The sequence below is a fragment of the Ovis canadensis genome, chromosome 8 (assembly GCF_042477335.2).
Source record: "Ovis canadensis isolate MfBH-ARS-UI-01 breed Bighorn chromosome 8, ARS-UI_OviCan_v2, whole genome shotgun sequence".
Taxonomy (NCBI): domain Eukaryota; kingdom Metazoa; phylum Chordata; class Mammalia; order Artiodactyla; family Bovidae; genus Ovis; species Ovis canadensis.
Window position 1 is genome coordinate 84100412 of NC_091252.1, and position 16026 is coordinate 84116437.

At 41.8% G+C, this 16026-nt stretch overlaps 1 protein-coding gene across 2 annotated transcripts in view; it reads left to right on the forward strand.

Annotated features, from left to right (window-relative positions):
• UST (uronyl 2-sulfotransferase) overlaps window positions 1-16026 on the forward strand; it is a 314807-nt gene that overhangs the window by 109502 nt on the left and 189279 nt on the right. The window lies entirely within an intron of this gene.

Genomic DNA, 16026 nt, shown 5'->3' on the forward strand with positions numbered 1-16026 from the left:
TGCTTCCCAAAAGGATTAAAAAAGCAACTCCCAAAGTTGCAGGAATAGTTGGAACTCTCTGAAAAGTCTCAATGGGCATCTGGAAGTGTGATCTCCAGGTTAACATAAGGATTACAGAGCAGCCAAACCGAGCAAACTCCAGGAGACAGTGAAGGACACACCTGGTGTGCTGCAGTTCATGAGGTTGCAAAGAGTCACACATGACTGAGCAACTGAACAACAACGGTAAATAAATGTGTTATTATACATGTAAATAAATATATAAACATAGATATACATACATACATATTTATGGTTTTATAAGTATATATGTGCAAAACCATATAGTTTTTGTATGTACATATTTATAGTTTTTACTGACAGTAAATTTTATAAACAATTCAAACATCACAGAAATTTGCAAAGAAAATAGGCAAAAATCTCCTTAAATCCAGTCATTCACAGGAATTGCTTTATTTACTGAAAAATGAACACCAACATTTTAAATACCCTTTCATGCAACCTCTATGCATATCTAGCTATGTAATACTCATACAATTGTATGAAAATTTATCCATCCTAAGAAGGCTGTGGTTAAGCTTTTCTACCCAGAAGGGATGTGGAGGTCTTTCATGGTCAATATATAATGGAGTTTTTTGTTTACTTGTTTTTTTGTTTTTGTTTTTTTTTTCCTGTGGCCATGTTATGCTCCTGATCTTAGTTCCTGGACCAGGGATCAAACCCCGGGCCCACAGCAGTGAAAGCACCAAGTCCTAACCACTGCTGGAAATTCCCACGGTCAATATATGGTTTGCTGATCCAAACCATCAGTATAGTCAATAGAAATCAGAGGAATGTTGTAACTAGGTTTTCTTAAGATAGAATCATCAGAATTGGTCATGTGCAGATTTTCTTAAATCCTTGAAAACATCATGGAGACAAGGGATGAGAAAGTATGAGGAAGGGCATGAGTGAACAAGGAGGAGCCCTCCAGCTCGCTGGCTGTTCGCTTGGGTCCGTCAGGGAAGAGACAGAGGGGTTAATGTTCACAAGCATTCAGTGCCCTGTGCTGTTGACCCTGGAGGTGACTCTGACAAGGTCACAAGAGTGAGGCACAAGCTGTGTGGGGCTGGGAAACATTTCAAATGATGACTTTTTAACTCTTGTTGCTACAAGATGCAAGGAATCCTAGGACGATGGCTGGTGCTGCTTTAAATAGCTGCAAAAAGAATCAAGCGCACCAACTAGTAGATTCTTTCATCTCTCTCCAGAAAGGACATTTTTACCTGTATTTATGTTTTGAATCTGTGATAAATGCCAGGGCTGTAATTAAGAAAAGACCTAAGGCATAGCAGAGGAAGGGCCATTGTGTTCAAAATGTTTAGAACTGGACAAAGACAACTGATTTTTCCTTTGGGAAAAAGTGACAGTCCGCATACATAGATGAATTATACTGAATCTATTAAAAACACATGTTGTGTTTGGTTAAATGCTAATCTCTTGTTTACCCTCCTGCTGTCAAGGGCTGTGGTGCTCGTCGTGGATCTGAATGTATGTTTGAACTATTGCCGCACAGGAAAAGAGTCACTGTGTTTATGTTCCACTGGGGCTCCTAGACTCAAATTTATTGATTTTCAACCTAGGGAGTCTACTGCAATAGACATTACTGTGTGTCCCTATGTAAACCAAATCCATTTTTTCCTTCATCCATTTGTATGAAGAAATATCATATTCAAGGACTTTGGAAGCATAAGAAATTGCTTCCAGGGCATGTAAGGTGGGGGTTGCCCGCAGAACTCTGTCGGAGGGCTCCACCGTATTCACTCATGCCCTTCCTCGTACTTCTTCATCCCATGTCTCCATGAAGTTTTCAAAGATTTAAGAAAATCTGCACATGATCACTTCTGATAATTCTATTCCCAGCTGTCTCTTCACCTTAAGAAAACCTAATTACAACATACCTCTAATTTCTATTGACTATATTGATGTTTGGATCAGCATATATTGACCGTAGGAATTTCCTGCAGTGGTTAGGACTTGGTACCTTCACTGCTGTGGACCCTTGCTTCTCTCTCACCAACCAGTCTTGATATCTTTTTTTTTTTTTTTCTCATTGGATTACAGATAGCATTTTCCCAGAAAGCTTTCACTGAGCCCTCCAAGCCTGAGCTGGTTATTTCTCCCCTGTATTCCTCCATTCTTCCACCTCTCACACCTGGTTATGGTTGCCTGCAACCTCTTCTCCACTCCTCACCTCTGGATGGTCGGGTTGGAAGCATATCACCTGAGATGGTATCTGCCTGAAGATTTTAGTAAACATCTATTGAGTGAATGAGGATGCCTGTCTTCTCAAAAGCGTTTGTCCTTTAGTGAGGGGACTGCTGTATACTACTAATCCCTTCCTACTCCCAGGACCACCTCCTTGTCCCCTGGATTCCTGAAACCTTGGTGTGCAACTTTCATAGCAAATAACAAACTCCTTTCTTTATTCCCTAACAATATCAAATATGATTGAATCTGAGAAGTCCTGGCAAGTAACGGATCAAAAAAAGAATAAAAAAATTCTTAGACAAAAGTGAACCTCAGGATCCTGTGGTCCTTGGGATCAGCTCACTTTGACTGAATTACAGAACGAGGACTTGAAACATTGCAGTGAGCATTCCTCTATCACCTGCGGGCCTGGAGCCTGGTCCCAGTTCCATGTGATTGCAAATGTGTGACTGGGAAGGAACACACCCAGTCTATTTTGAGACCATTCTATTTCCTCCAAAAGCTCTTGCCCACGCTTTCTCATCTCCTCTTGCAGAACTGAGAATTAAAATTTGTCTAAATGTGCTTTTCTTCGTAGTCACACTCTCAGCACCATGCTATATCATCTAACATGTTAGTAAGGAGACTGGTTTTGTCCTGGTATTTCATTTCAGGAAAAGATTATTCACTGAGGACCCAATCTTTGTATATCATCATGCTTGAGGAGCCTTTTCCTACTGTTCATGGGATTCAACCCTGAATATTCATTGGAAAGACATGCTGAAGCTGAAGCTCCAATACTTTGGCCACCTGATGCGAATAGCCAACTCATTGGAGAAGACTCTGATGCTGTGAAAGATTGAGGGCAAGAGGAGAAGGGAGTGACAGAGGATGAGGATGAGATGGTTGGATGGCACCACCGAATCAACGGACATGAGTTTGAGCAAATTCCAGGAGATAGTGAAGGACAGGGAAGCCTGGTGTGCTGCAGTTCATGGAGTCGAAAAGAGTCAGACAAAACTTAGCAACTGAACAACAAATGCTTGGGGAGCAGTCAGTGTAATAAAGTTTTAGGCATATACTGCATAGAATAGAAATATTAGGAAGGACAAGGAGCGAAGGTGGGATAGAAAGGTTCTGTCTCCTGATTAATGCAGTTAATATTATGGATGGTGTGGATCACAGTGTAATGGGCAACACTTGGGTGAAGAGGATAGACATTAAAAGTAGAAAAATATTTCAGTAGCCTCTGTTGTTGAAACATTTTGATATTGTGGTTGACATCAGTTACTCAGTGATGAACTCCCGGTTTTTTTCAGTGGGCTCAGAGGAGTCTGCCTCTTACAGCCTACAACATGAAGTTGATTCCCATCTTCTCTCACTGCTCCAAGAATTCTCTTGGAGTCCCAGACTCAAATATTCATGCCCAGAAAGCAGCAAAACACCTTCCTAACCAGAAAGATAGCGCTTCTTGTGAAGGCTCCCTGGGGAAAGCCACGGGGGACAGGCAGGAGAGAGGGAACGTGTCACCTTCTGAGAGTGTCTCTGCTCACATGCAGGGACTCTATTTGGAGTCTGAGAGCCAGGTAACTAAGAAAATTGGCAGTGCCGTCCAGAGTGAAGAGGAATCTGAGGCAAGTGGGAACGTGTGTCTGGAAACAGTTTTGGCAGAGGACGGTTTCCTCTTTTAGTGCACATGCACGTAGGTAGAAATAGGTTGTTTTTTTTTCTTCCACCCCAGTTTTGCTCACTAATGATCATATTACTACAGGAGAAAAGATGAGTTGTAGGGACAGTGAGATTAGCTGGAAAGCTGAGCCGGGTGTATGCTCCTGGGGAATATCCATAGGCTGCACAGCAGATGCTGGGCAATCCAAGTTGTGTTGTGTGAGTTGTGTGAGCTTGAACTGGCAGCAACCAGGGCAACACTTGGACTTGACCAAAGTCAATTGACAAATGAGATACTTCTTCTTTTGTATTTAGGGAAAAAACTCCAAAATTCCTTTATATTTAGGGAAAAAATTTTCCTTTGTATTTAGGGAAAAAAATTTTCTTTGTATTTAGGGAAAAAATATCTCCCCCAAAATATTGTTTGATTAATATCCTTTAAGGTAGTATGGTAAACATTCACAGAAGTGATTCATACTAAGAAAATAAACAAAACCAAAATCAGACCCTTTAGCATAACATTGTGCAATCAAGTTATGTATAAACTAAGTGCTATTCATAGGAAGCAGATAGAGCTGAGATGTACATGCTGGCATGCCATCTATAGAAAAGTCTTTAACAGTTGCTTTTTTTCCTTTAATCATATAAACACCAGAGACTAAGGCACAGATAGCTACCTCCTTAAGAGATGGGGTGAGAGTCGGGGTGTGGGCTTCCCTGTGTAATCACTTGTATAATGTCAGAGATGATCTGGTCCAGTATACTACGTAAATCAAGTGTTTATGCACAAGCGGTTTGAACTGGTCAAGAGTGCTGCCCCGGAGCTGATTGGAGGAATGAAGTGTATAAACTTGCCCTAAGTTACATTTCAGGTTGGTCTTCATACCAGACTGACTGAGGATTGGGATCTAAACTGTGTTATTGCGGTCAGATCTCTGACTTTCTCCTTTTCCTCCTTTTTTGACCCCCAGAGATAACATTTTATAACAAGTAATTTTTTTACAATTGGATTATTAGAGAAACACTGGCAATGAGAACTTTGTGCTACATATATAAGTATGTGTATATATAAGCTTTTTTATATTTGAAGGTGGGGATGGAGGTGCAGTGTTATGTCATGTTAAGTTTAGGGGGTTCTTGGATCATTTTGGGGGTCTTCCCTGGTGGCTCAGATGGTGAAGAATCCGCCTGCAATGCAGGAGACCCGGGTTTAGTCCCTGGGTCCAGAAGATCCCGGGGAGAAGGGAATGGCAACCCACTCCAGTATTCTTGTTTGGAGGATTCCATGGACAGAGGAGCCTGGCATCTACAGTTCATGGGGTCGCAAAGAGTCAGACATGACTGAGCGACTGACAAAGGTCCTTTAAAGATCCTGGATCATTTTTATGAGGAGCTCAGTTAAGAACATCTTGAAATTGGCGAACACATTCAGGGAACAGAACTTGGCTTCAAGTGTAAATTTTCACCCACAAGGTCCATAACAAATTGTAAAAATGATCAAAGAAGAGCTGCAAGGACTATCTTGTTCATCTTTCCTTTACAGTTTTATCTCCCTCCATGTGCTCACTGTCCCCCCAGCACACATACAGGCCAAGCTGACCTGCCCATCCTTATGATCCCTTATGCTATTCCCCTGGGGTACATATCATTGCTTTCATCACATCTGAGTTGAATCACGTCCACAGTTTCAGGCACAGCTCAAGTATTACTTCCACTTTAAGGTCTGCCAACATAGACCTCTAATCCTTCCTCTCAGTTTGCAGTCGGTCACTCCATTATCACAGCTTGATAAGTATAATTAGAGGGCTGTGGGCAGGTGCTGAAGTCCAAAGCTCATAGCACAGAGTATTCACATCATGACTTTAGATGCTCCTATATATTCACCTTAACCCCAGTTTTACCTGGGGCAAGTGAGACTCAGTGAAGCCAAACAACCTGACTGATACTATGAAAATGAAATGAAATGAAATGAAAGGTGCTCAGTCATGTCTGACTCTGCAGACCCTGTGGACTGTCACCTGCCAGGCTCCTCTGTCCATGGAATTCTCCAGGCAAGAGTACTAGAGTGGGTTGCCATTCCCTTCTCCAGGGGATCTTCCTGACCCAGGGACTTAACCTGGATCTCCTGCATTGCAAGCATATTCTGTACTGTTTGAGCTACAAAAGACCCCAACTGATATTTTACACCCTGTTAACAGTGAAGCCAGAGAAGGCAATGTCATCCCACTCCAGTACTCTTGCCTGGAAAATCCCATGGACGGAGAAGCCTTGTAGGCTGCAGTCCATGGGGTCGCTAAGAGTTGGACTCGACTGAAATGTCTTAGCAGCAGCAGCAACAACGGTGAAGCCAGAATCCAGATTCCAGGTGTCCTTGAAGAGGCCCTTACCTCTCGTAAAATCTCCCAGATGTTTTAAGAGGAAGAAGCATTGCAAGCCTTCTCCACCTTTGTTTGTTTTTTTCTGTCTGATCCAGGCCTGGGTGCCTAGTGGTTGAGAAACCACAGCTAGTTTCTTCTGTCAGTGGACAAGGATACTCAGCAGACAAGAATCCAGAACCTAGATAAAGACAGGAAAATCTGAGTGCATGTTGATTGCAAAGAGCTGTGTTTATTTACTTGCGGCAGCATTATGGAATGATACTTGTGTAAAACAGACTTACTCACTGATTTCTGAGACCATAAAAACACTATAAGAATTGGATGGGAGTGTTATGTATTGAGGTAAGAATTAGGCCTTATTCTTATCTGTTTCTAAAAATGTTAAGATCAATAGTCGTAGTCAAGGAAAGAACTGTCACTTGACAAAACAGGATACTCTAGAGCCCAGTTTACTGGACAGTGAAATAGATCAGGAGTCTTCCCTCAAGTTCCTCCTGTTTTTCCTTCAGCACACAGTGCTTCTCCATGCCAAGCCAAGAGGTTCCAAAAGGCTGATGGTATTTTGTCTCTAAGTGCTAATAAAAACTTATAAATTTGGTTTGTGTTATGTATGTAGTTTTAGTCATAAAAGATTTAAAATCTAGTTAAGCTAAATCAAAAATGCTACTTTGCAGTCTGCAGTATTTAGGGCTAGAAGTTGTCATGACTGTGAATATTATATTGGCTTTCAAGCCTTTAAAAATTAATGTGACCTCCACTGCAAACATCATTTGGATGTCTTGATAAAGTATAGGTGGTTCACATATAAAGTACTTCAATGATTCTGTGTGGAGTGACTCATACAAGGATGATTGCCATTAAAGGAATTTGGCTTCAAATACAGGGTTCTCTGCTGGTACTTAGGTGATTTTTCTAACACAAGTGATTGATCCCTGGAGTGGAACAAAAGGGACCCACTTGTGAAATTGCCTTTTAAGTGCCCTTAAGGGCATGGGGTCATGGTATTTAAAGCTTTGGAATGATTCCCTGTCAATATGAATCAAGCATTGAATTTTCAGTGTGGTGTTTAATTCTCTGATCAGAGGTGCAGCAGGGAAAAGTTGGTTATGTTTTAAAATTCCTTGGCTTTTTAGGGAAAGTCACTTACTTTTTATTTATTTTTAGTATGGAAATGTAAAAAGAAAAAAAAACACTTGGTTTGGGGACCAGCTGAGTCCATGCCAAAGCGAAGTGAAACATGCAGCAGTCAAATCTGATTACTCTCCAGGATTTGTGTAGACCCTTCTCTCCTTGCTGGAGGGAGGAGGAATGTGTGTGTGTGTGTCCCTACCCCTACCCCAATAATGGAAATTCAGAGAAGAGACAAATGAGTGTAGCTGAAGTCTATTTTAAAAAATAGACAATGAAAAAAGTTATGTGGGGCTTGAGTGGCTAAAATTTGGATGCATAAAAAGTGGTGATAAAACAATTTCCATTATTGGGGTGGGAGTAGGAGGACAAAAGATGAGATGGTTGGATGGCACCACCAGCTCCATGGACATGAGTCTAAGCAAGCTCTGGGAGTTGATGATGGACAGGGAAGACTAGTGCTGCAAGTCCATGGGGTCGCAAGGAGTTGGACACGGCTGAGCGACTGAACTGTACTGATCCTATGCAGACCTTTTCATTTTAATTTTATTTTTGGCTGTGCTGGGTCTTAGTTGCTGCCAGAGGGCTTTCTCTAATTGTGGCGAGCAGAGGCTACCCTCTGGTTGCAGTGAACAGGCATCTCATTGTGGTGGCATCTCTTGTTGCAGAGCACGAACTCTAGGCACTCAGGCTTCAATAGTTGTGTCTCATGAGCTTAGTTGCCCTACAGCACATGGGATCTTCCCAGACCAAGGATCAAACCAGTGCTCCCTGCATTGACAAGGCAGATTCCTATCCACTGTGCCACCAGGGAAGTCCTGTATGTAAACTTGACTTAAAGGTTTTGTAAACTTGAATGTTTTACGGAACATGCATGGAACTTACTTAAAAAATGCACTTTTCACTTGAGCCAGATATCTTCCTGAGACAATATCTCTTACATATATGTGTAGCTTTGTGAGACATCATTTATAGAACTTTAGAGTGTATAAGTGGTATATATAAAAACAAAGGGTTTTAAAATTTTTTCCTACTTTGTTCCATGACAACTTTATTTGTTTTATGTAAGTAACTAAAAAGTAAAATGACATTTTTGAAAACCCATGATGGGCCCCCAAATCTTACTTCTCTCACCGAATTGAAAGATTTTATAAAATCCCTGATTTTTTAAAATTATGAGTATTATGCAGGCAGACTCCAGTATTCTTGCCTGGAAAATCCCATGGGCAGAAGAGCCTGGAAGGCTACAGTCCATGGGGTCACAAAGAGCCACAGTCCATGGGGGTCACAAAGAGCTGGGCAGGATTTAGCGACTTAACCACTGCCACCACCACCATGCAGGCAGAAGAGCCAACAGTGTGTGGTGGGTCTGAGTGGAAAGAGAAGTCTTCAGAGGGCTCTGGAAGTGGAAGGGTCCAGCTCCACGCTGGCCCCACGTTGTTTAACTGCCCCCTCTCCGGAAGGTTTTTTGACCTCTCTCAGGGTTTATTTCCTCATCTACAAGATGAGAAAACAGTATCTACCTGCAGATGGAAGGACAGAGCTATATTGTAATGATTTGCCTAATACACAATCCTTGATTGGCACATAATAAATATTCATACCTTTCCCTACCTTTCTGTACCTCGCGAAAGGATCAAGACTCTGCTACCTAAAAATCCATTTTCCACTGCTTTATATTTCTATTAAGCTAGTATCATCTAACTCTCTATTTCTAACCTTTATCATCAGGATTTCATTAGCATATTCAATTTTCCTGTTATTTATAACCCTACCTTATTATTCTTATAATCCGTACAAAGTTATTTTTGCTCCAGTGCCACTTTGTACTGTCAAGAAATATATTTTCTTCATTGCTGAGTGCTTTCTTCAATTATTCTCAGTTATGTCTAAAGCATTCATATACCTTCTTATTTATCTTTTTATGGCCCCCACAGAGCATTAATTGTTTTTTAGGTTTGTAATGGCTTTGCTCACTGAGTCTGAAGTGTTCAAGGCCTCTAGACCAACCATGGTCTCATTCTTATTGTTGCCTAGACTAGGACTTCTCTTGTAAAACCTTAGCTACAAAATCCTTAACAGGAACCCTTCAGTTCTATGTGCTGTGCTTGTGGTTAGTCACTCAGTCATGTCTGACTCTTGGCAACCCCATGGACTATAGCCCGCCAGGCTCCTCTGTCCATGGAGATTCTCCAGGCAAGAATATTGTAATGGGTTGCCATGCCCTTCTCCAAGAGATCTTCCAACCAAGGGATTGAAACCAGGTCTCCTACATTGCAGGCAGATTCTTTACCATCTGAACCACCAGGGAAGCCCAAGAATATTGGAATGCATAGCCTATCCCTTCTGCAGGGGACCTTCCCAACCCAAGGATTGAACCAGGGTCTCCTGCATTGCAGGTGGATTCTTTATCAGCTGAGCTACCAGGGAAGCCCTTAGTTCTATACAGAACTCCAATTTCAGTCCTTTGTCTTGAAAATAGACTATCTCATCCTTATATACAGCCCTAGTTCCTACCACTTCAGTGGGCTTGAATCAGGACATGTGTGCCTGGCATTCACAACAGAGAAAAATCTATGGTGCTTATGTCATTCGCTTGGCATAAAGTGGTTCTGAAAAGAAAAACACATTTTGCATTAACCAGCTTTCCCTATTCCTACCTTTCTTTCAGGCAGGGTTGAAGTTATACATGTATTTTTTTTTAAGTCATTTCATGTATTAAATTCTGTGCTTTCTAGAAAGAGTTGTGTCCATGTTAAAATGACTTCTTGATATTATCAATATATCTGTTCTTAATATTATTCACACTTACTCAAATGATTGAAATCTACATGATAAAGAAAATGACTTTTGAAAGATGAGCAGTTTCATTTGCTTATTGTGTGAAGGGTCTTCAAGGGCTTACTAGGGGGTTCGGTGGTAAAGAATCCGCCAGCCAATGCTGGAGATGCCAGAGATGCATATTTGATGCCTGGGTCCAGAAGATCCCCTGGAGGAGGGCATGGTGACCCACTTAAGTCTTCTTGCCTAGAAAATCCCATGAACAGAGGAGCCTGGAGGGCTACAGTCCATGGAGTCACAAAGAGTTGGACCCGACTGAGTGACTGAGCAGGCACTCAGGGGTCTTCAGGGAATCTGAGAGTTGGAAGGAAGATTGAGAGGTCACCATGCATCTCCCGCCACCCAGCGAAGGGATCTTGCCTATCATGGCTTCAGCCCTGCCTCTGGGAGGATGCTACCCTGAGGCCCCATTCCACTTTCGACAACTCCTTAGACTGGAAGTTCTGTCTTGATCAGCTGAGTTTCCCTTTGCACCATGACAATCAAGTTACTTTGGGTGGGCTTGATTTCATTTGACTGATGTTTTGTGCTGTCGGGGAAAGCTTTTTTATTAAGAAGTTTTCTCTAATAAGCAAATAGATATTGAGTAGGCTTGTGTATATTTCAAATTCATGACCATGAAAACCAGGAAACTAGGTGTTTGTTTTACTACAAAGATGAACTCCAGTTTTCTTCCAGCAGAACTCATGCTAGTCTTTGCTCCCAAGTTCTGCATCAGCCTCAACCCTCAGACTCAGTCCTTCAATGGTTCAGAAAAGCAAGTGACTCACTGTAATTTTGAAAGACTATTCATATTTCCAGATCTATGATGAATTCAAGGCAAACAGGCTTTTTAAGAAAGACTCCTCTTTCTGGGTGTAAGAAAGCACTCTTCCCCAACTCATTTTGTTGAAAGACAGGATTAACTTTATTAGAAAAGAAACCGATCTACTATGTGCTGGAGAGTATTTATGACCTCCAGAACACTCTATCTTTCAGAATAATAATACAGGCATACGAATAGCCAAATTCTGCCAGGTTTTTAAAAATTACATTTTGTTCATGCCCAGGTATAACCTCCCATCGTAAATCCTGGGAATTGTGTAGGAAGACAGTGACAGACCATCCCAGTGCATAATGAGAGATGCATATTTCAGTGCTGGTCTGATGTTTATGTATGTGATTACCTACATGCGTAACGGATTTTTTTTTAACATGTCACATCTTGAAATTGACTCTGTTTTAAATATAATCATGGTGCTACTCTTTATTGTATGCATGCCACGCAGTTTGTAAATGTAACTCTGATCCCCCAGTCCTATAAGATGAGGTTTATTCTTCCTGCTTTTCCTGTGGGGAAAGTAAAACCCAGAAACTTCAAGACCTAGCTCAAGGTCACATTCAGGGTGTAGATTGCCACCTCAGATTGATGTGCTTCAAAACCCCACATTCTTTCTCCTGTATTCGGTACTTTGGCTCATCTTTGGCAAAGAATATCTGGTTTTTAGGCACTTATTTGTTTTTGTGGGGAGGAGTGTTTATATAGGCCTACAGAGTAATATATAGAGGTATGCAAATCCTTTTTTATCTTCCAATATTATAGTTCTATCAACCACAAAATCTCGCCTAAATCCTATTAAATCTGATACAAAATAGAACTAGAGAGATGATAGAAAAGGGAGCGGTGCTGAACTTATTGGAACTCACCCTTTTTAAATAGAGACCGCCAGGCTCATGCGTTTGATTGCTAGTTAATTTTGTGAGGATTACTGCTCTGAATGACTTCAGTGGTTCCTGCTGCTCTATTAAAAATCCTCTGTTACATTTGAAGACCTAATAAACAGGAAACTATGATCTCTTCCTTGTGTTACTCGAAAGTTGATATGAAAGTATAATCCCAGATGGGATAGTTCAGTCTGCACTACAACATCTGTGTAAGACCGATGTCCCCATGAAAGCCATTTCATCCACATGCTTTCTAAATCAGCATCAGCACTTATGAGCACTCTTCGACTCTCTCGTTTGTGTGCATATCATTGTAGTGTGCTTTATTTGAAACACCCTGTAGAGTGCTCTTTCATACTCATTTCCCTGCAGCATGAAAAGAATTGGCAAGTGACGAGTAATTCGCTGTCAAACATATGACTGTTTCATTTAGAATATAGAGGACACAGATTCTCATTTACCAGTGGCCTCAGGCCATGGCTCAGGAGCCCATCAAGCAGAAGACTGAACTAGCAATGAATTTTTTTAATCCATTAAAAAATATATACGTGTTGACACCAACCTCTAACAAAGTAGTGGTTCGTCACTCAGCAAGAGTTATTCGTAGGACATCACCAAGGCCCACTGATGACTTTCCCTTGGTGTTTCCCTACCTAGTCTTCACAGAGTCCTTCCATCTAGATTCTGGGTTTCACCTTCCTCTAGGCTCAGAGTGGTGCCATTTTTGCACACACAGCAGTTGCAGAAAACTCCCATCTGCCCTCTGTCCTACTGCATAGAGCCCTAAGGTAGTATGGACTGGAATTTCTTTGAGCTTGAACCCAACTTCAAGTCCAGCTCTGAAACCTCTATACATGCGTCCTTTGGCTCAGGTCTTCTCTGTGGAAAGGGACCCTCACTCTGTCCTGCCGACCTCCTAGGGTGGATGGGGGTGGGAGCTGCTGAAAAAGAAGGTCTTTTCAGATGTGCCCCAAAGCCCTTGGAATCTTTGCACAAAGTTCCTTCTGCTTCTTAAATGAGACTTTGTCTTCTGATCTTTATTTCAAGGTCATAAAACACCCTTAGATTCATCGCCCTCTTTGACTGCACTCCTTTTCTTCCTTGAGTTAAGGAAACTGTTGTTCCTTCTCATTCTGCCCTGTGCTTCACCCCTTACAGGAGTCATCACAAACAACTGAAGACCTATTTTGTAATCATTTGTTTAATGTCTGTCATTCATTTTTATTGCAGACTTCAGAGGGCCAGTGCTATGGACTGTTTATATGCTCCTATACATATTGAAGCCCTATACATTTATATACTCCTAATGGCAACCCACTCCAGTACTCTTGCCTGGAAAATCCTATGGACAGAGGAGCCTGGTAGGATGCAGTCCATGGGGTCGCTAAGAGTCGGACATGACTGAGCGACTTCACTTTCACTTTTCACTTTCATGCATTGGAGAAGGAAATGGCAACCCACTCCAGTGTTCTTGCCTGGAGAATCCCAGGGACAGAGGAGCCTGGTGGGCTGCTGTCTATGGGGTCGCACAGAGTTGGACACGACTGACAAGACTTAGCAGCAGCAGCAGCGTACAGACTTCCCTGGTGGCTCAGACAGTAAAGCTTCTGCCTACAATGTGGGAGACCTGGGTTCAATCCCCAGGTCGGAAAGATCTTCTGAAGAAGGAAATGGCAACCCACTCCAGTATTCTTGCCTGGAAAATCCCATGGATGGGGGAGCCTGATAGGCTACAGTCCATCGGGTCGCAAAGAGTTGGACACAACTGAGCGAATTCACTCACTCATACATATTATATACAAATTGAAGCCCTGCCCCTAATTTGATTCATTCAGAGATGGGGATTTCATGTGGTAATCAGGTTTAGATGAGGTCATAAAGATGGGGCCCCCATGATGGGAGTAGTGCCTTAATTTGAAGAGGAAGAGACCAGAGACCTGTCTCTCCACCACCTGAGGCCACAGCAGGAAACACAGCCATCTGCAAGTCAGGAGGAACCCTGGACCATGAGGACCCTGATCTTAAACTTCTAGCCTCCAGAACTGTCAGAGATAAATATTTGTTGTTTAAGCCACCCAGTCTGTAGTAATTTATTATAGCAGGCCTGAACTAAGACAGGCAGGGTTCATATCTTTTTACTCAGGCTTGTATCACTACGCATAGTGCTTGGCATAAAGTAAGCACTTGATTAAGTGTTTGATGGATGAATTTGTGAGTGTCCTGCCTGCAAGTTGCTTGGAAACATGAGCAACTCCATCCTCTTCAGTCCATTCCATCCCTGAGAAGCCCAAGACTGATCAGCCTGAGATGCCCTGAGAGCTAACAGGCCAGTATTTCAGAGTACCTGGGTCTCCCAGACTGGAATCTCTGAGTCAGGTAGGGAGTGTGTGGTGAGCAAAAGAGCTTCAGAATCAGGCAGCCACACTGAGACCCAGGAGCACCCGCTGATGAGCTGTTGGAGGTGGTGCAGGCTACTTCACCTCCCCCACCTCAGTGTTGTCTGCTGTAAAATGGGTCTGACAGTGGTTCTTGCCTCAGAGGTTGTCATAGGAACAAAGTGGTATGAGTCTTTTGAGTGCTTAGCACAGACCCCAGTCAGCACTGATGTGAACCATCAATGATGGTATGAAAGGTACAGATTTTTTTGGCCTTGTTCTGTGTCTCCCAGAGTAGTTTCTTTGTTGTCTTTGTCCTGCTCATCTTCCACCACATTCTTTAGGGTTTCTTTATGTGGTAATTGTATGATGGAAAGTGTCCATCCTCATGGTGGCTAGGTCCTGGAAGAAGATTATCTGACTCTGATTAGAGCCTTGGAGTATGCAGGGCTGGGCTGCTCTCCCACTGGGTGTGTTATAGTCACCAAGGTGGAATCAGCTGACTGTAGTAATTACTTTGGGAGGAAGATCTAATGGAATGAAACAGAAACCTAAATGATTCCATCTCTCTTTTATACTTTATTCCTACCTCCATAAGATCATATAATACAATTATGATGAATCCCTGAGCTAATTCAGCAATAATTTTTATTTATATTTAGGTAGTTATTATCACAATACTACACTGATCATTTGATTCCAAAAGTAATTTCCTTCTACAAAGGTACCCTTGACATCCTATAATGTATATTAAGATTGAATGGGGGGATAAACAAGGCAGTAGATTTGATGTATTAAAAAACAAGGCAGTGATTTTGAGCCTGGAATACACAGAGGAAAGCATTCATTTGCTTTTAAAATTAATTACAAATGAAAGCCACTTTCTAAATCATAACTGATAACAATTTGTATTTTTTTTCAGGGTCTGCCTGGAATGCTCATTTTTATCATTTAAGCTTAAGAAGGTATTTGTAGGATTTTTTTTTGCTGTGTTAACTGGTTGGGGTGAACACTCAGGATTTTTTTAAAAGGTATTTAATATTTTTGTAAATGTATTGAAGTATTCTTAGTTAATAAAGCCATTTGTTTTAATTTAGTGGAAAATAATTTTATTAGAGCTTAAATAAAGTTGTGCAAGCAATGTTCCTCCATTACAGGGTCTTTGGGACTGTGTTAATTATAAGAAATGGAGACTATTACTGAGCACACAAACTCCTCATTGTTAACCACGGCTGGTGCGTGCTGACAGCTGCCTCTTAGGGAAATGTAACCCCTGGTTAACGGTGGAAAGTGTGGCATTAGCATAATTTTTTGGCGAGGACTGAGCTGGGGCTGCAGCCCTGCCTTCCACCTCGACTCTTTCATTACTGTATCTTATCAGAGGCCCAGATCCTAGGGGGGAGATGAAGCCATGTGACTGTACTATAGGTAACCAAAACCCTGTGAGAAATGCCCATGTCTAAATAAAAGAAGAAAGGATTTCAGTTGCTTATGATAATGGTTTTAAAAGGGTCCCTGGAAGAAAGACTCTGAAAAGAATCACTGGTGTTTGAACAAAACTGACACCATGTAGAGGCGGCTTTTTTTGACATTGACACTAATGCATGTTATGGTTTCTATAAGAGGAATTAGAATTTAAACAGTTTTATTCTTCAGGGACCAATTCAGACAAAAATAGATCTGCTAATGCAAGACTTAGAGTC